General features: G+C 47.0%; 1 protein-coding gene across 1 annotated transcript in view; it reads left to right on the top strand.

Annotated features, from left to right (window-relative positions):
* Positions 1–20,501, top strand: part of LOC119455859 (protein draper-like) — a 224,578-nt gene that overhangs the window by 63,347 nt on the left and 140,730 nt on the right. The window contains exon 2 of the mRNA XM_049669377.1: positions 3,441–3,537. The gene's annotated coding sequence lies outside the window, so the exon portion shown is untranslated. The remainder of the gene's footprint in view (positions 1–3,440; positions 3,538–20,501) is intronic.

Below are 20,501 nucleotides of genomic sequence, written 5' to 3'. Positions count from 1 at the left end.
CTTGTAGCTAGAGCGTCAGAAAGTGAGAGCTGCACATTAGAGCGTTCCTTTTAAGAATAGATTACATTGTACGTCGATTATCTATTTCACACATGCTTTCGTTTCCCCTATGCTTTCTTAGATGTGAAGGCACTGTTGTCATTCTTGAGAGCGACTGGCCTATGTTAACGCCTTTGACTTGCTCAGGCCCTCCGCGTGCGTGTGCGAGCTCACTGTGTCTCCCCCCCCCCCCCCCCCCCCCCCTCCGTCGTCTGCACGAACTACTTCTTGTGCGAACTGAATTGACGTGATTGTCACATTCCAATGAGTACTAGCGAAAAGCAATACAGACGCCTACCAAGGTGAAATATATATATATAATCAGAGCTTGACGTTCAGGCCCCCACACGGGAGCATTGTTCACAATGAACCTCACTGAACGTTCATTGTGAACAAGGGTCCCTCCCAACGAGGTTCTGGGTGCCGAAACGACAGGACATTAATTTTTTTTCACCTTAGTCACCGTCTCTTTTGTTTTTCGCCATGATTCTTCCCGACCGGACGAGATTTAGTTTGATCATCGACTTCATAAAGTAAGTGCAATGCCTGCGATGACTTAACTAGCGTCCGCACACGCCCTGTGCCAACACTGTACGACCTCAACGGCTAGTCTAAAATATGCTTTAAACTTACGTGGCGGCACCTTAGAGTTGCACCGTGTTTCATAAACTCTTCGATAGAGTTCATGCCATCCTGGCGAGAGCATGTCTCTGTGCCGTGTGCTGGTGCCGAAATTACACTGTCGCTTGCGGTGTATATTTATTGCGGTGCATATTTATTGCGGCTTGCGGTGTATATTTATTGTGACATTTGCGTTTCAACAATGCGTGACCCATGGAGTAGTGTCGATAATTTCTTCTTATTTTGACTTTTCTTAATCGCTGTATTCGTCTCATTCGTCTTTCAGAAGCACTCTTGAATGTTAAACTAGTTGAACATTGTTGCCTACAAAGCAGCCACTCCATAACGCTCTTCGCTGATGCGTACGTAGTGCTGTCACGCGTGGCTGTCGGGTGCTGGGCGGGCACACTTCCTGACGTCAGCTGAGAATCTGTTTAGGCCTGAGCTCTCGACCGCTGCGCCGTCGCAACTTGAATCATCTGTGAAACGATAGGGCCACTGATCATGTAAAGTAGCAAAGCATGCCGCGAAGCCCGTATGCTGATGCAACTTGTTTATGGACGCAATAGTGTAATACAGCCCCGGTTTCACGAAATTCACTAAAGGTCAAAATTTACTTAAGGTCAAAATTCACGAGGATGAAGGTATAGCAGGTGCAACATAATCTCTTGGCATCCGGAACATTTTATAAGGCCAAAATCAGGACCGTGCAGCGCCTTACGTCGCTGTCACAAAAAGCAACCCGCTCGCTGGCGCGGGTTTCTAGTGTATAGTGAAAGTGAGCAACCCGCAGTTGTGTTGTGCTTTATCTCAGCTTGTATTCGTAGCGATGTTTACTCCGTCCCTTTTTCCCTCCTTCTACTCCTTTCTCACCGCGTATTGGATATCTCATATACCGAGAATTCGTCTGGTCATGACATCCTTACCTCTGCGCTTTAATTGTGATATCAGTTTAGTTGTACCTAAAATTTCCACTGGTTCATGAAGTCTTTTGTCAGATGTGCCTCCGAGATGGGTTGTCACGGAAACATTTACTTCTCAGAGCAAAGTCCTACGTACCATACGCACTAGCTCGTGTCTTCTTGTCCGAAGCCTCGTGTGTTCGATGTCCAATCACGAGGCAAAAAAAAAAGAAACGAGGCGGAGAAAACGCAAAGGTGTGCATCAAAACCTCGGAGGCAACTGGCGTAGTTCGTCGCCGAGTGCAATGCCGGATGGCGCCACACAGTGCCGTAGCCAGAATTTTTTTTTCCGGGGACGGAGAGAGTGAGGGGGAAAGAGAGGTGTTGTGCAGGCCCCATATAACACTTTTTGGGGGGGAGGGTGGGGGAGGGGGGAAGGGGTGCACGTGCCAGATGTCATGGCACCGTGTGAAAGAGGGACCAGAAATCTTTATCGCAAGTCCTTGAAGTCACAGCTTTATGGAACGAGCATTTGCCGTTGATACTGTTTTTAACAAAGATGCTTATGCTCTAACGATAGTTTGATATCTCAGTGAACGAGAAGCAGGGGAACCGAGTGGCCCGATTTTTGTTAGTCCCAACTATCTGAAGCCAACAGATAATTTCAACTTTCCATATGAAGTCAATGAAAGCTAATCATTTCTGCACTTGAGTTAATGACAACAACAAATGCTTTCCTTGGCTTCATTAATCTGTTAGCTTGATCTACCAGGTAATTTCATAACTCAAACTTGTTTATAACGAACTTAAGCGAACTTTTGTTATGCGTTCTTCGTGTACGGGACTGTTACCTTGTGTGGTTAAAAGAAGCAAGGAAGCAACCCATTGATGGAAAACAAGACGGCGCGTAGTATGTAAAGAGGAATTTTTGTGCGGCCTGGGCATGATAAAAAATAAAAAGAACTTACTCGTCATCCCGGCCCTCCGAAAGTGGATATCCAGCGACGCTGCTGAAAACCACCACTACAACTGCTGAGGGGTGTATTCCATGCTTTATTGCTTTAGAGTAATGGTAGTAATGGTAATAATTTACAGTAATGGAAGTAATGGCAGCATGCCACCGATGGTCGTACTGCTGTTTGTTTTTCCTTTTGCCGCTCCTCGTATTCACGCTGTTCCTTGGGAGTCGTAACTATGCGTTGCGCACCCATAACGGTGTTAGAACAACGAAAGCAGTTGCTAGGCTGGTTGCTTTATATACGAATCGCTACATACGCCACTCCCCGCGTCGCACGCTGCCGTCTCCGCGGCAGCTTGCGCAACAGTAATCTTTGCCGGGAAACGTAAGCGGGGAGCGCTATACGTGCTTGGCGTTATCAGGAACACACTATCATCAATTATGTGATTGGAGTGCTTGTTCTGTGCATGTTATATATTTATTGAAACGAATGCTGTTCTGTATGTTGCATGAGTAATTCCGAAGAATGTACGCACTTTTCGCTTCACTTTGCTGAGTACTTGAAGCCTCTGCCTGACGGGGGTACGAGCCACAGCCGCCGGGATTGGCCCACATTTTTGCTCACGGACGCGGACACGAAAAATGTCGACCACCGAGATGCTAACAGTTTCGCTGTAAAAAAAGTTCTTCTGTACGCTGCTTCTGTACGCTGAGCGAGTTACTTACTTGAGTGTCGGTCAGTAATTTCCACGTGTTCGTTATATAGGATAATTCGCTTTATCTGGGCTCGTTATATTCAGGTTCTACTGTAGCTCTTCTTTCTCGTTATTGTTTTTATTGCTTTGTTTTTCTTTCTCTCTCTCTTTAATGCCGCGTTCTTTGTTCATTAACCAATGGTGTGTCATCCTCTCACGTTTCAGCCATTCATCGCGAAAGGCAGGGGACGTGGACACTCTTCCAACGAGCAGCCAACGTGCGACGCTGTACACCAGATCCCTGCCACTGGGTCAGGAGTGGGTGAGCTCACTGTTCCCTGTAATTTGCAAAATTTTGAAAGTTGTAGTTAAGTTGCAATTTCGTAGTTATTGCACACGATAAAATGTTCTGGGAAGTATGCGTAAGAGCCCAAGGACATGTTAATGAGACAAGAATTGAAAGCGCGATAGCATCTTTCAGTAGATGCTTTTCTTTTTTTTTTTTTTTTCTTAATCGCATGGTTTGCCATACGGCACATTCTTGTTAAATAAATGCGTGCAGTGCATCTTCGTGGAGAAGCTGCATAAGTGGTCCGTGGAATTTATTGTCCATGGTTAACTATTCGTAGTCTGTGCGGTTGGTCTGTCCGTGTCCCGATATCTGGCACTTTCTTTCCTTTTTTTTTCTTCTTGTGGTCCTTGCCTCTGGACCACAGCCACAGCAGTTCGATATCGTTAGTAAGGTGAGCCTATAAATAAAAATTACGGTGCATGATAAGTAAGCTATCACGCACACTTGTCAGTGCTTGAACACCACGTGCATGAACTAATTCGTCTGCATATATAGCAAGCGTGCCATAGCGTCTTCTGGCACTTTTTCCCATTCTTCATGCCCATGCCAGCGCGCCACTACGTCCGGTTAGAGTGTACTAGAAATATTCTAGTACACTCTAGTCCGGTGGTAGTGCCACGCCAGTGCGGACCTCGTGCACTAGCGCTTAACGAGCTCTATAGGCTTGTTAAGTGCTAGCACTTAACAAACCTAGAGCTCGTTAAGTGCTAGTGCAACTTAAACGCCCAACCACAAGGAACCAATTTTCGACGCATTTTCGGCGTCGGCGCCGGCCGGCGGCACGCGGTGTGGACGCTCAACGAGGTTTATTGACAGCTCTCAACCACAGGAGACTCTCGGCTTCGACGTATTTTGAAGCGTGGCGCAATGTGACCAGATTCATGGCCCCGAATTTAGCCGGCCAGTTTTGCAAAATGCTGCACTAGCAGAACAATTGTTTTTACTTTATAAGTATTTCTTGTAGTTATAAAACTTCATAAAAATTGTCCGTAGCTCTAGTGCAAACATATATGAGTGTATTGCTGGTTGTCTGTACTGAAAAACGTCGCACGAGTGATATAGCATGGATAGCATCACCAGCAGCTTCTGTACCTAGCAAAATACTATCGGCTAGATAACGTGACACGTAAATTGTGCATTGTATGAAAAACGATATCCACTGTCGAACGTTAAACACGAACGAGAACTCCGATACTTGTCGAGCGTAGCTGCAGTGCACGGCTACCGACGGCAGACGACCGGCTCGGTTGTGCCCGCATCGCAGCCGATGGTGCCGCTAATATCAGCGCATTTTCTTCTTTGTGTATATTTATTGCGAAGAGCGACAACAATGATGAGAAAACATTGCGGATTGTGAGTGTCGGTGATTCATTCCGAAGCGCCGTCAGCTTTAGCTTTCGAGTGAGCCGGAGAAGGCCTAGCGACGATATCGGCGCTGCCGAAAGATCAGCGGCGGTGAGGTGCCGTCGGTGCCAGAGTGACCACTCCTCAGTCACTGATTGGCCACTTCGCTGTACGGCTGCCGCACAAATGGGTCCCGGTCTCATCCTGTCTACGGCAAAGAAATCTCGCCGCTCGCGAGCGAAACGGCCGCCGAAAGGCGACCCGCGAACGGCAAAACGGCGTGCGGCGAGTTGCCGTGCCGGTAACGTGGACGGACATTAGGTGTGCACTTCAGCGTTCCTTGCATATCCCTGTCTGGAAAGAATACATCATTATCAATGATACCGTACAAAGCTGCACCATTTGCAATGGCCGGAACGGGCGCGAGTGAACGGCTGCTTATGACGCGGACGAGGCACTCGCGGACGGCAACGCCGGAAGTTCGCTTTGTAAATGGCCTCCGAGCTCGCTCACATTGCGCGTTGTGCCGTCTCGGAGGCCATAGTTTGTTTGCCTCTTGCATCTACCGCCACTTCCGCCGACGGCGCTGCAGTCTGGCATGCTCTAAAAGGCTTTAGCATGCTCTAGGGCCCCTCGATGCCAGCGCCGCTCGAGGCACCCTAGCATCGAGGCACCCTTGCATGCTCGGTCTTGCGGCGCCGAGCGAGCGTGAACTGGCGGCGCATTGTTCTCTATACCGCCGGCCGCCGCCGTGTGACGCCGGCGTACACCGGTGTGACACCGCCGTGTGACGCCGTGTGACACTTGCTTGGGGCTTTTTGTGTACGCTTCGCTGGCGTTCCGCCTACTCTGTTAAAATTCTTGTGCAGCTTAATTGTTACCGCATTCTCTGCGAATCTTGCACTGGCTGTAAAGAAGTCAGCATCCCTGTACAACTAAATTAAAGTGTGCAGTTTACATCGCCAATTTTAAGGATACATCTCAGTTTCCTCTTTTCTTTTAATTCCCCGCGAAATTAAACCATCTAATCAGGGCAATTAAACGAGCTAGGTAACTGTGAGTGACAGTACGGTAGCATACACAGGATCGCCTGGTTGTTTCCGACGAGTATATGTTTATCGCAGTAACTATAAAAACGCTTATAATTTAAGCACAAAGCTGCCCTTCCGTGGTTACTCGCGAAGCTGTAATTATTTGTGCGGCTAAAATCGTTAGGTTGTTTTATTTCAGCTCACAATGGCCTCTATTTTCCGTCCAGTTAACAACTCTACACTGAAGACCGAAATTAGATTATAGTTACCGTCTTTCAACTCGGTGTTATGACGTCCTGCGTCTATAGAGACTGCTGTCACACATGATCCTCACTATCACCCTACTTTCGCTTTGCTTTTGTATATATAGCCGCGAGTGAAAGCACAACAGCCCACGATTTACTAGCGAGGCAATGAAAGAAAAACAAAACAAAAACTCGTGGAACCAGAACCACATATTAAAGAACACCTCAGGCCGCCACGTCACCATACTAAGCGAGAGCTTTGGAATTATCGCAGTGGATAAAGTTATCGTAATATAAAGCGTATGACGCGATAATCAGTGCTAGCTAACAATTTTTTTAATCTTTTTTGCTGAGTGATATTCACGCCACCTCGTTCATGCTGCGTGGTATCACATAGATTGTGGAGTGATCAACACGTCGAGGCTAGTTGGCATTCACGTATCGCTGCAACCACTTGACTTTTATTTTTTTAAGGAGAGAAAATGCTTTTTGTGGCTTAATCGAAAGACAAAGCGACAATAAAACTGGTAGGATTGTGGCGCACGGAGCGTAGCGACGGTAAAGGACTTTAAGCGACGGTCGCTCATCGCGCTCTCGACATGGGCAGTCACATGATCTTAAGACAGTGAAAGCTAAATGTACCTGTACATCGCCAAAAAAATTGCAGACCAGCTGTTACGGCCCTGCTACAACCACGGAATAAATGGTATTTTTAAAGATATGCACACCGTACTCGCACATGCAAACACGTAAGATGCATAGCAGATGACGCGCGGCGCAATCTACACTATATATATCCATGGTTCAGTCAGTGGCCGCCAAGCGGCGACGCTGCTCGATCGCTGCCCTGGCACTGGCTGAATCCATTGAGCTGAGCGGTATGGTGCGTCCGTATGGCTTCGCCGCTTCTGCAGCGAAACGCTCTGCACTCCTCTGGAGACACTCAAACCATCCAGGTGAGAACCGCGCATGCGTCATGCTCCAGAAACTTTGCTGACGTGGAACGACAACGAAACACAGTTCCTTGTTTCACCCGCACTTTTGAATCCGTATGGCTTTGTCGTTTTTGCAGCGAAACGCTCTGCACGCCTCTGGTGACCCTCCAACCCTCCAGGCGAGGGCCGCGCATGCGTCATGCTCCAGATACTCTGTTGATGTGAACCGAGAACGAAACACAAGTTTCTTGTTTCACCCGCACTTTGAGGCCAAGTGAGAGGCTTTATTTAGAGCCACCGGAGAGAAGACATGTTCGCGGCAACCGGGAAAGATTTATCCTCGTGTAGTGACTAACGTATTTGATGCGTGCCGGGTCGAAGACGGTGTGCATGCCGGAAACTTGAACTCTCGATTCCCCGAAAAGCGTAGCGTGGCATCCATTTAGCTTTCGCCGAGGACTTTGATGTCCAAACAGTGGTCCCTTCTAGTGTTCTTGCCTTGTAGCACTCCGGCCAACCCTCATCGGTATAGATTTACACAGCACAGGGCAATCTATAGAGACATCTTACAAACTACTTAGTTTACGCATGGATGTTTTGTTTTTTTTATGCTTAAGTCACAGATACCCTGAGTAAACGTTGGTCATTTAGTCTTTCTGCTTCTTGTCTGTTGCATCGTCGACGCGTTGCAGCCCGTCCAGTCAGAGACCGTACGAAGACAGAATTGGCACTATTTTTGCACCATGGTTGCGCCCGTCTCGTTTCAGTTATTAGGCGACTGCGACTGGTAGAGAGTGCGGATGGCTTAAAGTTGCGAATATGTATCGTACAGCTTTATACACGTAAGTTTACAAAGTGCAACACATATTTACAAAGGAGGACATTCGGAACTGGTTAATACTGTGAAGTTTTTCCCACTCGCTAGAGCAGAATGTACTTTTGGCACCTAACCTTAGACCAAAACGCCGGACAATATTCCCGGGCATCACTTAAAGTAGGGCTGCGCGAATATTCGAAACTTCAATTACAACTCGAATACGAGTCTTTACTATTCGATTCGCGTTCGATTCGAAAATTAACTATTCGAAGCCATCAAATATTGCTTTTGTTGAAACAATAGAAGGGGCAAAAACAGCTGTCGTAGTCTTCAAGTAGAAAGATCGACGCGACTACTACAGGTGAACCGCGGTTGTTGTCGCAGACGGACCAGTTCTTGAGCGAACGCTTGGGGAATATCACTTAAGCAAAATACGAAATCAAGAAGGGGGCTGACAGATGGAGTATCACACTGTGGTATAGCATTAGGTGCCCGAATAGGGATAAAGTACCTCAAAAAGGCTGGGCAACGTTTGAGCAAGTGGACCTATCTTTGTCAAACGCCTTTGACAAGATAGGTCCACCCATAGAAATGTTGGCCAGCCTTTCTGGGGCACTTTATCGCTGTTTATCTAACGTCCATACCACTTATACACAGTAGTCTCTAATCGTTAAATGAGCATTTCTCGCTTTAGGCAGCTTACCAGTTCGTCGTCTTGATTTAGGCAAAGCAATCTCTTATTTGGTCAAGCTGTCCGCGTTTGAAATATTTTCAAAGTAATGTGCAGCGTTTTAGTATTGCAATTAGCTCCTTCGACAAGCATTACACACTCTAGACTGCGTGCATCTGGGCACGTGACCTTCCGTCGTTTCGTTACTGTCGTTGCCATTGCACACAAGATGCGATTACTTTTCCTTTGATTCTGATTTACGAACTTCACAGTTAACATGATGTTCAGTTTTAAACGGCAGTAGATGTACTAAATAATGTAAATGAGCATTTTTTGTTCCCAGACTCAACTCATAATTCACTTCGCTTAGAAATCGATATTCCGTATTCGATTCGATATTCGAAGATAATCTTTTCTTCGATATTCCTATTCGATTGGATTCGAAAATATTGACATTATAACACTCATTTTTCAACGTATGGACGTCCGGCCCACAATTAATAAGTAACCAATCGCGCCAGTGCTAAACGATTGGCTTAGATCGTCACAGGCTCGTCAGCATCTATACTGCTACCAATGCTCTACTTATTTTAAAAACGCTTGAAATCGATTATTGTTATTTGTGGTTTTGAGAAGAACGAAATTGATCGCAGAACTGTGCTGGCCAGAACTGTGCTAGGACTGAGCTGCTGGCCAGTGGCTTCCACCGATCACGCCTTGCTCTTCTTGCTTAACGCCTGAGGCACGAAGCTTTATGCAGGTCCTTCCAGATGGGTCATACAACTCTTGCTTCTAGCTTGGTAATGCTTTCTACACTGCATGCGCCAGACGCATCCAACCACGCGTGCATTGTCCACGCGCGAACATGCCGTACAGGCGCCTTGACTTCAAAAGGAAAGCGCCTCTGTTTTCGAGAGAGGCTACATGTGGATTATTATAATGGGGGGACATGTTGGGAGCTCAAAAGGGTGGCAAAATGTTTTAAAGTACGTGTATTCTTTCTCACCATACGAGTACCGGGAATCTATAAACATTATCACTTACTCTCTCGATATATATATAGACTTTAGTGAAAATCTCCACCACTGATTTCCTTTGGTAACTGGCAAAATAAAATCTTGCCGCATTTCGATCGGGGCGAAATGCAGTCAAAAAAACGCCCGCGTACTTGGATTTAAGTACACGTTAAGGAACCCCAGTTGGTCAAAATTAACCCAGAGTAGACTTCTACGGCGTGTCTCATAATCAGACCGTGGTTTTGGCACGTAATTCCCTAATTGATTATTTGCTAGAGAAAGTCGTTTGGTAAGGCGGTCGCGTGAGCTTGGCATTTCTTGAATTCTTATGTCATAGAAACTCTATAGAAATTAGAAGTTCAATGGTTCCGATGTAATGTGTATTTGAAGAAGACAGACACGCGGAATACAATTTTGCTATAGCGCAACAAATAATCTTATAACCTGCACTCTTTAGTAAAGATTACTTCGTCTCCTCAGCCACGAGACGCACGCCGTATATACAGGTTTTGTGGCCATTTCGTCTACCAGTGACTCAGGTTTCACGTTGGGGATGAGCGCCAAGTGTATGAGAACGCCGACACCGCTATCGTTCCTTTTACGGTCGGCCATCACGGCTATACCGCTGCTATCCGAAACAGGACTGCTGGTGGTGGCTATAAAAAAGGGGGAGATCGCCGAGTGGCCGAGTAAAACAAACAAATGTGCCCGATGATTGGCCCTTTCTGTAACTATACTTGTCTGCGCGCGGAAGGAAATCAAGTTATTCCGGCAGTAACTATTTCCGAGACGCCGTAAAGTGTCCGCGTAACTGTATACACAGTCAGCCAGCCGGTGCCGGGATTTCTTGGAAGTAGCTTGGTGTCTGTCTCGAGTGGCCTTGTTAATGCCGCCTGCCTCGTTGCAGTTCCGCTCTTGGTTGAAGGAGTGGACGGGATATGTATGACGCAAGCTTAAAATATGCAAGCGTATATATATATATATATATATAGAGAGAGAGAGAGGCTATCCGTTACGTTTGCACTGCTTATAGATGGAAGGTCGCGTGTGGCTTTGTAACAGCGTGGACTTCGATGTAACTGAGATTAAGTATACGCTCTTGGCCGGAATTATATTTACAGCTACTGGAAACGTTCCACGCCTTGATTTGCATTGAACGGAATTTCCGGTTACAGATAGCACGCATATCTCAGCTATAGCTTTCTTGTTCGCTTCCTTGCCTTTCCTCCTTTCTGACCTCGTCCACTAGTTCGCTTTTGCTGTCCGCTGACTTGCTTTACTTTTTACCCATTTCTTACCCCTTATATTTATTTCTGATGCGCGTGGGGGGATAGGCGGCATTTACGTGGCCTGTATTCCTGCGTTCTGCGTTGTCGTCTAATATGCAAACAAATATTTTATCTTCCTGCCGTCTCTCTCTCTCTTCTTGCTGCTTTAGGTAAACCTGACTTTGTATCCATGATAGTGAGCTCACATGTGAAGTTTTACAGTCAGCTCAGTGATTGCAGTATATGTATATATAAATGTTTGCGAATGCGCTCAGCCTACCATGCAGTGTAATACATATAGCGTAAGAAGCTGTCAGATTCTCGTTTTACTTACGGCCATTTTCCCGCTAGCTACTGGTAGTATGTATATGTACTAGAGCAACAGAAATACATTTTCAAAGTGAGCAGGCAGGCCGATCCGTGACGGAGCTGCAAGAGAGATAAGGGAAAGAAAAAAAAAACTACATTAGTAGTTTGAAAAAAAGCTAGAGCCCTAGCATGTGAACTTTTCTTTGAGAACAATGTGGTTGTGCAGTCACACACCATAAGCACATGCACCTCCTTCCATGCTCGAACCAGGCCGTTCGTATCAATATGGATTATAACACGAGTAGAGATACATAAGGCGAATTCATCAAAATGGGCAGTTTTAAGTAGGATCATCCTTTCAGAAGCCTTCCATGGGTCGTAGAGGAGAAAGTGTTCCAAAGATTCAACGTATCCGTAATCTCGTCATGTCCCCAGTGCAGTTTTTGAAGCAAAGCTATCTTTTCTTACCCCGCCCTTTGCATACTGGCATAGCTTGTGAATAACAATGTATTGCGTAAATATCATTACAAAATGTTGGTTTAAAGTGCTTTCGATGGCGCTTTGACTTGCTCTTTGGAGGGGATATTGCAAACGTGGTACGCGTTTGAAATATAAATATTGCATATAGTTGTGACCTCTGTGGTGCATAAACATAAGCACTGCTATATGTTGCGCGTTGCATGTGATGAAAGGAAACACGATTACACACGCATCGCCGCCATTTGTATAGCATTTAACATAAACCGCTTCACGAAAACATCACTTCACATAGATTCGAACGTATGCGCTGAATCTGCATAACGTTTCTTTTCTTTTCTGCCCTGCAATTTACCGGGGCTGCGATACACCAAGAAAGCAGTGCTCCGCATCGTGCATATCTCCAGAACGAATCAAGCGTGCTCGCATACGATTACGAGCGCTACTATATAGCTACACCGAGTGCAATGAATACAACAGTAAGCGCAAGCGTGCCACGAAACCCGCCATGCGGAGGTAAACAGAAGAACCACACGCTGCCTGCTCGATATTTGCAACGTGTGTGTGTGTGTGTGTGTGTGTGTGTGTGTGTGTGTGTGTGTGTGTGTGTGTGTGTGTGTGTGTGTGTGTGTGTGTGTGTGTGTGTGTGTGTGTGTGTGTGTGTGTGTGTGTGTGTGTGTGTGTGTGTGTGTGTGTGTGTGTGTGTGCGCGCACGCGTGGAGGGGGGCAGGAGGTGGATAATTTGAAAGGAGGTATGAGAGCAGTAAGAAAAGTGTGATTACTACTGATATATATATATATATATATATATATATATATATATATATATATATATATATATATATATAGATATATAACGGACAAACAAACAATAAAAGCTAAACTGAGAGGCAGACGTTGTAGACAGAGGCACTGAACGAAAATTATGTAAAGCCGGCCCGGAAAGAAGCTTGACAAAAATAAAAATGAAGCTCAGTAAAATAGAACCGTATGGCGCTCACTCGACGAGCGGAAGCGTTTCAAAATCTGGCCGTCTTTTTTTTTTTTTTTTGCTGATTGCGGTGTAAATAAAACTGCGGCGTATGCGTGCTTATACGAGCATAAACGCGCGCATTCAGTATTCTGCGTTTTCTTATCACTCTCTAAACCGCCGCAAGGGCAACAAGGAATCATAAAAGAAAGAATAAAAAAATAAAAAAGCCCAATTCGTTCTTGCTTCATGCATGGGCTTCTCTGCGATGCACTTATGGAACGAGGAAAAACACGCAGCAGTCGCTGTTTAGTGTCAGTACCGTACTGACGCTGCACGGCAGGAAATGCGCTCGCATGTAATCGTTCGCCGCCGGCCGGTCGGTGCACCCGCTCGCATTGCGCGTTGCGCAGCAGAATTTGACACGCCCTTACCTCCTCGCTGTGTATATGCTTGTCGGTCCTTTGTTTTATTTTTATTTTCCCCCCTTCGCTCGATTATTGAAAGGCTTCCTCGTCGAAGGAGGAGGAAGAGAGAGAGAGAGAGCAGAGAATGCAGTTTCTCCGTGATTGATGGCCGCAGGTGGTTTGTTTTTGTTGGGAGCGGCAGCATACGCAGCTCGTACCGCACTGCAAACGCCCGCCAGCCGTCGGTGAGGCACTGAACCTTTCTGCGGGCCTGTGAAGAGGTGCTACCGTTCGGCAGTGCGCCTCGATATTCAGGCTGCAAACCATCGATTCAGCCAATTTCGTAGCCACCCGTGAGGTTTCCTTTTTGCTTGTTTGCTTTTTAAGTCACATTCATTTGGCATCGCGCGCGCGCACGTGTGTGTGAGGGGGAAGGAGAAAGAAAGAGAGGACGGCGCGGCAAGCGTGAGCTTCATCAAGGTTAACTTGATGCACCGCAATGTAGCGTTCTACTACACTGTACGCTTCAATAGTTTGCAAGTCTCAGGTTTCGCCAATGCTCCCAATTTCCGCACCCAGTTCGCCCACGCAGCCGCCAAATAAATGGAATACTGTGTTGGTCGCACGTAAACTGCTGGGAACTGGCTACGCGAAAATTCAGTATATTCGACGGCTGTGCGCGCCATGAACTTTTGACACCATGCGCGGCCACGGCAGAAGAAGAACACGAACGGTATATACATACTCGAGATTTCTCAAGTCTGCCAGAGAAGCATTCTTTGAATCGAGAGCTATAGCTCAGGCACGTCCGTCGCAGACCCTGTGGTTAGTGTACGTGATAGTGAAACTACGGTTGAAATTATGAATGGCCATGTAAATTAACGAAGCGAAATTGATGTTACCTCATACGCAATCTCACGAAGCACTTGTCTGAAATGACTTTTGTCCTCAAATGGCTTCGCGTTGCGCGTATATATATAAGAGTCGGCTCTAAAGAAACAAGCTTGTTCGTTCGACCGCACAACGTCGTCGTGGCTAGCGAGAAACTGTTTCGTTAATTGCCAAAAAGCAGTTGCGCAAGTCGCACGTTTCGCGTTATCCGAACAAGCCTTGTTTCCTTTTTAAATATTTTGTTCCTTTTTTTTCGTTTTCTTGTATTGAACAGACCGGGATGTTCCATCTAACGGCATGGTTTGCCGTACGTGCTCTGTGTGTAGCAGGGATTGCCGTTATGTAAACTCCTCGCCCCTGCGTCTTGTTTCGTTCGCCGGGCGCCGCGGAAAATCGGTTTCCACGGCCTCTCGAGCCACGTGTCTCGAATCTAAAAGCCGACTGCGTTGCGCGAAGAAACCAATAACGAAAATAATGCGCAGAACCTAACACAAAAGCAAACGAGCAATCAATATACAAAGAAAGTGGCTTCGAAGGAAATGGGATGGCTACAAAATTATTTCGAAAGCACCGTCGCGTTTTCTTGGGCGTTTGAATTTCCCCGCGTGCCTGCGGGGGCCACCGGCAGCGCGCGCTTGTAAACGGACGCGTGATTCGAATGGCGCACGCCTTTTTTCCAGCCTCCTTTCGTGGACAACGACTGTTACCGACGCTACTGGCACCCCTGTGCCGCAAAGCATGATTGTTGTATTTGTACGAAGAAGAAAACGCGAGCGAGAGTAATACACCACGTGCGAGACATCGCACAACGACGATATATGCAAGCAGGCTCTATGAGCTCCTGCATTCCATGTATAGTGGATTCGGCAAAGCATCTGTGAGGTCAGCAGCCCTAGGCATACAAGAATTGTGCGCTCTGCAGTTATGGGGGGGAAGTGTGTTTGCGCAACGAGTCATATAGCGGGGAGGAGTATGAATTCGTAGCCCGGAACCATAAAGATGCTGCCTGTTGCGGATATATGTATACGAATGTGGTTGTGTATACCTTTGCTTGCATAAATCGCACTTCGCGATGCGCTTCATTCTTAGATCTCATACTCAAACCTTTTGGATGCTTTCACGTTGCTGTCCTTTTACAGCGAAGCTGTTATAGGCTAGGTTCCAGGAGGTCGCGTCCGGCAACCGACCGGAAGTAGATAGACCGGATGTAGCTCAACAATTTTCGGCTTCATGTGCGTGGTGGTTTGGCTCCACGTATGTGGCGGTTTTCCGCCAGCTGTGCTTTAGCGCAGGTGTCAAAACGGATGATAGGATGGCCCATTGTTATACCTCTCGCCACCACCGATGCCTCTTTCACAAGTGTCGCGATACTCGGCGGCGGCACGTCCCACCAATCGTAGCGCCCATTTGTCTCGTGACGTAGAGATCGCGCTAGCGCTGTTATCAGCAGTTGCCCTTTGGACTCGATCGCTATGGGACGGACGCTCGTTTAACCACATTTTCCAGGATCCTGACGATGCCATGCACTGTGCTGGGACTATGAACGCTGTGGCTCGTACGCTAGTCTATGACGATGGGGCGGGCTCGGCCCAGCAAACGCACTACTTAAACATCGCGCCGGGCGAAAACAAGACGCCGGTGTCCTTGCTCTTTGACGAACATACCGAAGACGCTCAATATAGTCAATAATTATAATATATAAATTCACTATAGCAATATTCACTACAGCAGACCCACCATAATCACAGCTTCGCTGGCTTCCATGTTCACAGTAGTGGAAGGGCTCTGAATTTTTTGATAAAGATTTATGACACTCCATGTGTGCTTGTGCACGTTTAGGCAGGAACATCTTCTCCCTTGATTCGGAGGTTTAAGTTTTACTGATTCGTGGAGGGCGACGGCGAGATTGCCTGATCATTCTCCTTGGTAAGTTTTCGTATGATGCAGGATTCATCGTGAACTGTGGGAGTATGGCGAGTTGGCTTATACGGCTGTTCTGGTTTGACATGATCGATGGCCAATAATCTCAAGGACATGAGACTATTCGTTAAAAAACTCTATTCCAAGGCCTGCAACCTGTAACTGTGAGAACGAGCAGCAATTATCTATGTCCGTGAAGACTGCTTTGGATGAGCGGGTTGCACATCGCCCTTAAGAAAAGCAGTGGCCGCGCGGAAAGGTTGCTGCTTTGCAGCGCAATCGGTACAGCTTAAATACCGTTTCTTTTCTCTTAAGCCTTACTTTTCTAAACATCACGATTAGAGTTGTGGCCAGAATTTTTAATGGTGGATCACAAACACGTGCGAAAACCCATCCGCGCTCTTACAAGAACACAGTGACGCACACACAATCTAACACACGCACACCATCCAATCCAGTCAGTGTCATGCTTAACCCTTATTTCTGTGTGCGGGACAGAACGCAATATATCGTCATCGTAAGGCCGGTTCGAAGCGCGTTCTCGGCAAAGATACCTCGATGTAAAATACGCTTGGCACGCATACATCGCTACAGCGGTCCGAAGAGGTGGGAGTCGATGGTGGCACGCGATTCTCTGCACATCTGCGCAGCCGTGTTATAGAGATGAGACCACCTTCTTTTTTTCTCACCGCCAGGAGGAAACCATTAGCCGCGTACTATAGAGGACGATCGCGCTGCCCCACGACTCAAGCGGCTCAACGTCAACGAGTACCGCGGCCGTAATCCATTCGGGGCTCCAATCCGTCCCGCCGATCCGCGCTACACACCCATCCACGCATCCGCCCTCCCTGCCGTCTCCGTAACGGTCCACTTTTGCCTGAACGGGACCGGCTCGGCTCGGCTAGGGCTATGGCTTGCCCGGGGTGCCTATATACAGGGCGCCGGCTTGCATCGGCCAAAGATCAATGGCGCTACTGCGCGTGAGTGGTCGCTTCTCTCGTCTCGATCCGTCCGTGCCTGGCCTCCGGAAATGTGCCTCCCCCCACATCCCACGAGATGCGCCTCAGCCCTTCCTTGTCCGTCCCGCTCCTTCGTTCGCGTGCGCCGGAGGGGAAAAAGGCGTTGGTTCCTCGCGAAGCTTCTTTAGCCGCATTGCGTGACGCGGGAATGAGCGGGAAGTTCCATGGACTCGCCGTGCACCTGCGACGCCGTCCCGTTCGACACCCCCCCCCCCCCCCCTACTCCTCATGCAACCCCTTGGTCCTCTTCTTTCCTCTCAATCGGCTCAGAATCAGTCCCGCGAAATAAAAAGAAAATGGAGTGCAACGCTCTCTCGTCACTCGGAAAGCGAACGGCGAGGATTGAGTTGGGAAAGTGGGAGCCGTGGTTCCGACGGACGGTTCCATTAGTGCTTGGCCCCGATTGGGAGTCAGTGTTGGTGGCGTTGAATACAAAAGGCGCAAAAATAGAGTGAGGTTTCTTCATTTACTCGCGTCTATCTATGACAGCGAGCGATTAACGGGGTCTTCCTTCATCTGCATTTTGCTAGCAGTTAGGCGTACTTCGACCTCTCTCGTAACGTAATGAAAGTCGGCTTGTGCAAACAGCTATAGGCACGTCATACGTGCCTTAACTGGGAAGCTGTGTCTCCGGCACCGTTGTCGAAAGATGAGGAAACATTTGGCGGCAGCTCCTCCCACCTCCTCACGCTTCGTCTGCAAGTTCATCTCCCTCGCTTCAACTTCCGAGTGCCTCCGACACCGCTAGCCCTGCTTGTACTTCAGAAGAAGCTAAGCGTTGCTGCTCTTCCCATGAACTCCGAAATCGGTCGGCACCTCGAAGGCCGTGCTTTTTTTTTTTTTGATGAGGTGTGACGCAGTTACTTTGACTGTACGCTCGCATATCATATACTAGCAATGAGTATGCAAATACTCCACCCGCGGCCTCATACAGCCCGTATGGGCTCTTTCCCACGGCCTGCATGCGCAGCCCTCCTGAGTGTTCTCCTTCTGCTCCCCTTTCACCGGAGCATGTCAGTCAAACCGATCAATCAGTCGGCCAATCTGTTCACGTTCAGTGTAACGGATCACAGAAAATCATGAAACGTGCTTTCAAGAGGCACGCTAAATTTAAGTGTTTGTTTGCCGCCGGTGAAAATACGCGAAACCTTTGCCCCGGGGAGCCCCTGCAGATGCAATAATGAGCGCAATAAGAAAGCGTAGTCGACAAGTTGAGTCGGAATCGAAAAATCACTGTTAGCCACATCAATTGAGGTTCACCCGGCTCTTCAGAGCCCGGCGTGGGCTCTAGTAAACCGTCTGCGCGTTTAACGTCCCGAAACTGCGTGGTGGTTTATGAGCATAACGTCGTAGGTGCACAGTTCCGACTTTACTTTGACCTCCTGGGGTTCTTTAACATGCGCTCAAAGCCACGGTATACAAGTGTTTTTTTTTTTCTCGCCCTCATCGTATGAGGCCGTTGCGGCTGGGAATCGAACCCGCGACCTTGTGCTCAGCAGCGCGACGTCATATAGCCACCAAGAGACACCGCAGCCGATATAGTGTCTTCTCGTGGCTCCTGTACCGGAGTCCTTTAATAACGCTTATTAAAACTTTCACATCTGCGAAGAGCTACCTAGAAAATGAACACTAACCCCCGCATTCGTAAATGCATCTTAACGTGAAGCTCGTGCTTGACTTGATTTAAATAACGCCTGTCGTCAACGCGCCGAAGAAAACGCAATTAGCGTGTTGGGCACGTTCGCGCCAGGCGTCACGTAGATCAAGTCAAGATGCACTTCTGAATACGGGGGTAAGCCATTAGTTCGATCCCCTGCCGCGTCAGCCTCATCTATAATGGCCGGCGAGTGCGAAAACGCCCGTGCACTAAAATTTAGATGCACTGTTAATAGAAAAGTCATCCAGACAGACGTCTCTCACAGACCGGCTGCTGTTTTGGGAGGCAACAATTTGGCGTCTCGCATACGCACAGTATTATTTTGTACATGTATTCGTGAACCTCATCGCCCATGATCGGCTTAAATTGCGAAGAACCAGAATTTTTACAGACAATGTAGTGAATATAATGATGTCGTTTTCTACGACGCATTACTACTGGCGGCGGGCGTGGCTGAATGCCGGACAATCATTGATCAACTCAGTATATACGAATATTTAATAATTAACTTTCAATGAATTATTCAGCGCACGAAGTTCAATTGCGGAATGGAATCCGGTTAATGTTCGAGGCATGTTCTTCTATCACCTTTTATTCCCTTTAAGCCTTTCCCCAGCACAGGGTAGCCAGCCGGTACTTACTCTGGCTAACCTGCCTGTCTTTTCTTTCCTTTTTTTTTTTTCTTTCCTTTTTTTCTTTCCCTCTCCTTCACATTGAAGCAATCCTGTCTGTGTAGCGGTTCTCGAAGTCTGCCACAAAATACATGATGGTCCCACTAAGCTTTAATCTTCACGCATTACGCGCGGTAGCTTTTTTTCTTTATTTCTTTAATTTCTTAAAATAAAATTTTAACGCCAATGTAAGCTTTCGGGTGGATATCTTTAACACTTTGCTAACGACTCAGTATCTTTTGACCACTGAATGGCTCTAATTCCGCAGTTTTGCGACACTGGTCTTAAAGTAACTAATTTAAAAAGTACCTTGCAAACATTGCTTAAAGATTAGTTAAAAATACTGATCACCTATTTAGCGATGTTCCGCGCCACTAACGAACCGTTGCCGATAAAAAAAATATTTAAAAAAACATTGCTTTTAGCACCGTGCTTTCTTCAATAAATTTTTTTTTTGCTCTTACTATGTACTTGAAGCACATAATATGATATACGCTACATAATATAGGCAAAGTGCCTTATAACGAAGTGAGTGTGATTATGAATATCATTCGTTATAAAAGGTTCCTTCTTTATAAAGGTTGCGTCCCTTGCAGCGGTAAATAAAGCGGTATAGGTGTACAGAAATAAATAAACGTTTATCCTGACCATGCTTTCGTATTTACTTTTTAAAGAAATGTTATTTTCTTTTTCTACACGCATCGCTTCACAGAATAATTGACCACCGGCGATCTGATCTTGTTGATGGCGACAGCTTGGTCACGTGGTTGAACCAGCAGTGACTCAAGAAACTGGTGCAGGGACTTCGATGAAGTTTCCGCAGCGACACGCTTCAGTGCGAAAAAAAAAAAAAAAAAAAAAACAAGACGTACTTTTTTTTTACTGGCTCTGTTCTTCAGGCGCTGACTGCCGACTTACACATTGTCAATGCATATAGTTGCCACAAAGAGTCCGCGCTGGCGTTCTGGCGTAATTTCGCCCTAAAATATAAGATTGTCACAAACAACGCGTTAGCTGATTTCGTTAAACAGCTTAAATTCGTAATAAAATTATTCGTCATAGTGGTGCTCGCAGCACACGTATACAGACAGTATAAAGAAAGTAAGGCTTTCTTAGCCTTTACGCTAGTCTCCTAGGCAATGTATACTCGTTGTGTGAATAAACATGAAATGACGATAGCCACGGTCACGTTGTCCCCTTCGTTATTCAGGTTGTTTCGCAGGAATGGTTTTCAATTGTATAAGGCAGGAAGCAGCACTCAGCGTATTTAGGCAAAATTAGTGCACC

This window comes from Dermacentor silvarum, chromosome 6, assembly GCF_013339745.2.
Source record: "Dermacentor silvarum isolate Dsil-2018 chromosome 6, BIME_Dsil_1.4, whole genome shotgun sequence".
NCBI classification, from domain to species: Eukaryota; Metazoa; Arthropoda; class Arachnida; order Ixodida; family Ixodidae; genus Dermacentor; species Dermacentor silvarum.
This window is presented reverse-complemented; position numbering and strand designations above follow the sequence as displayed.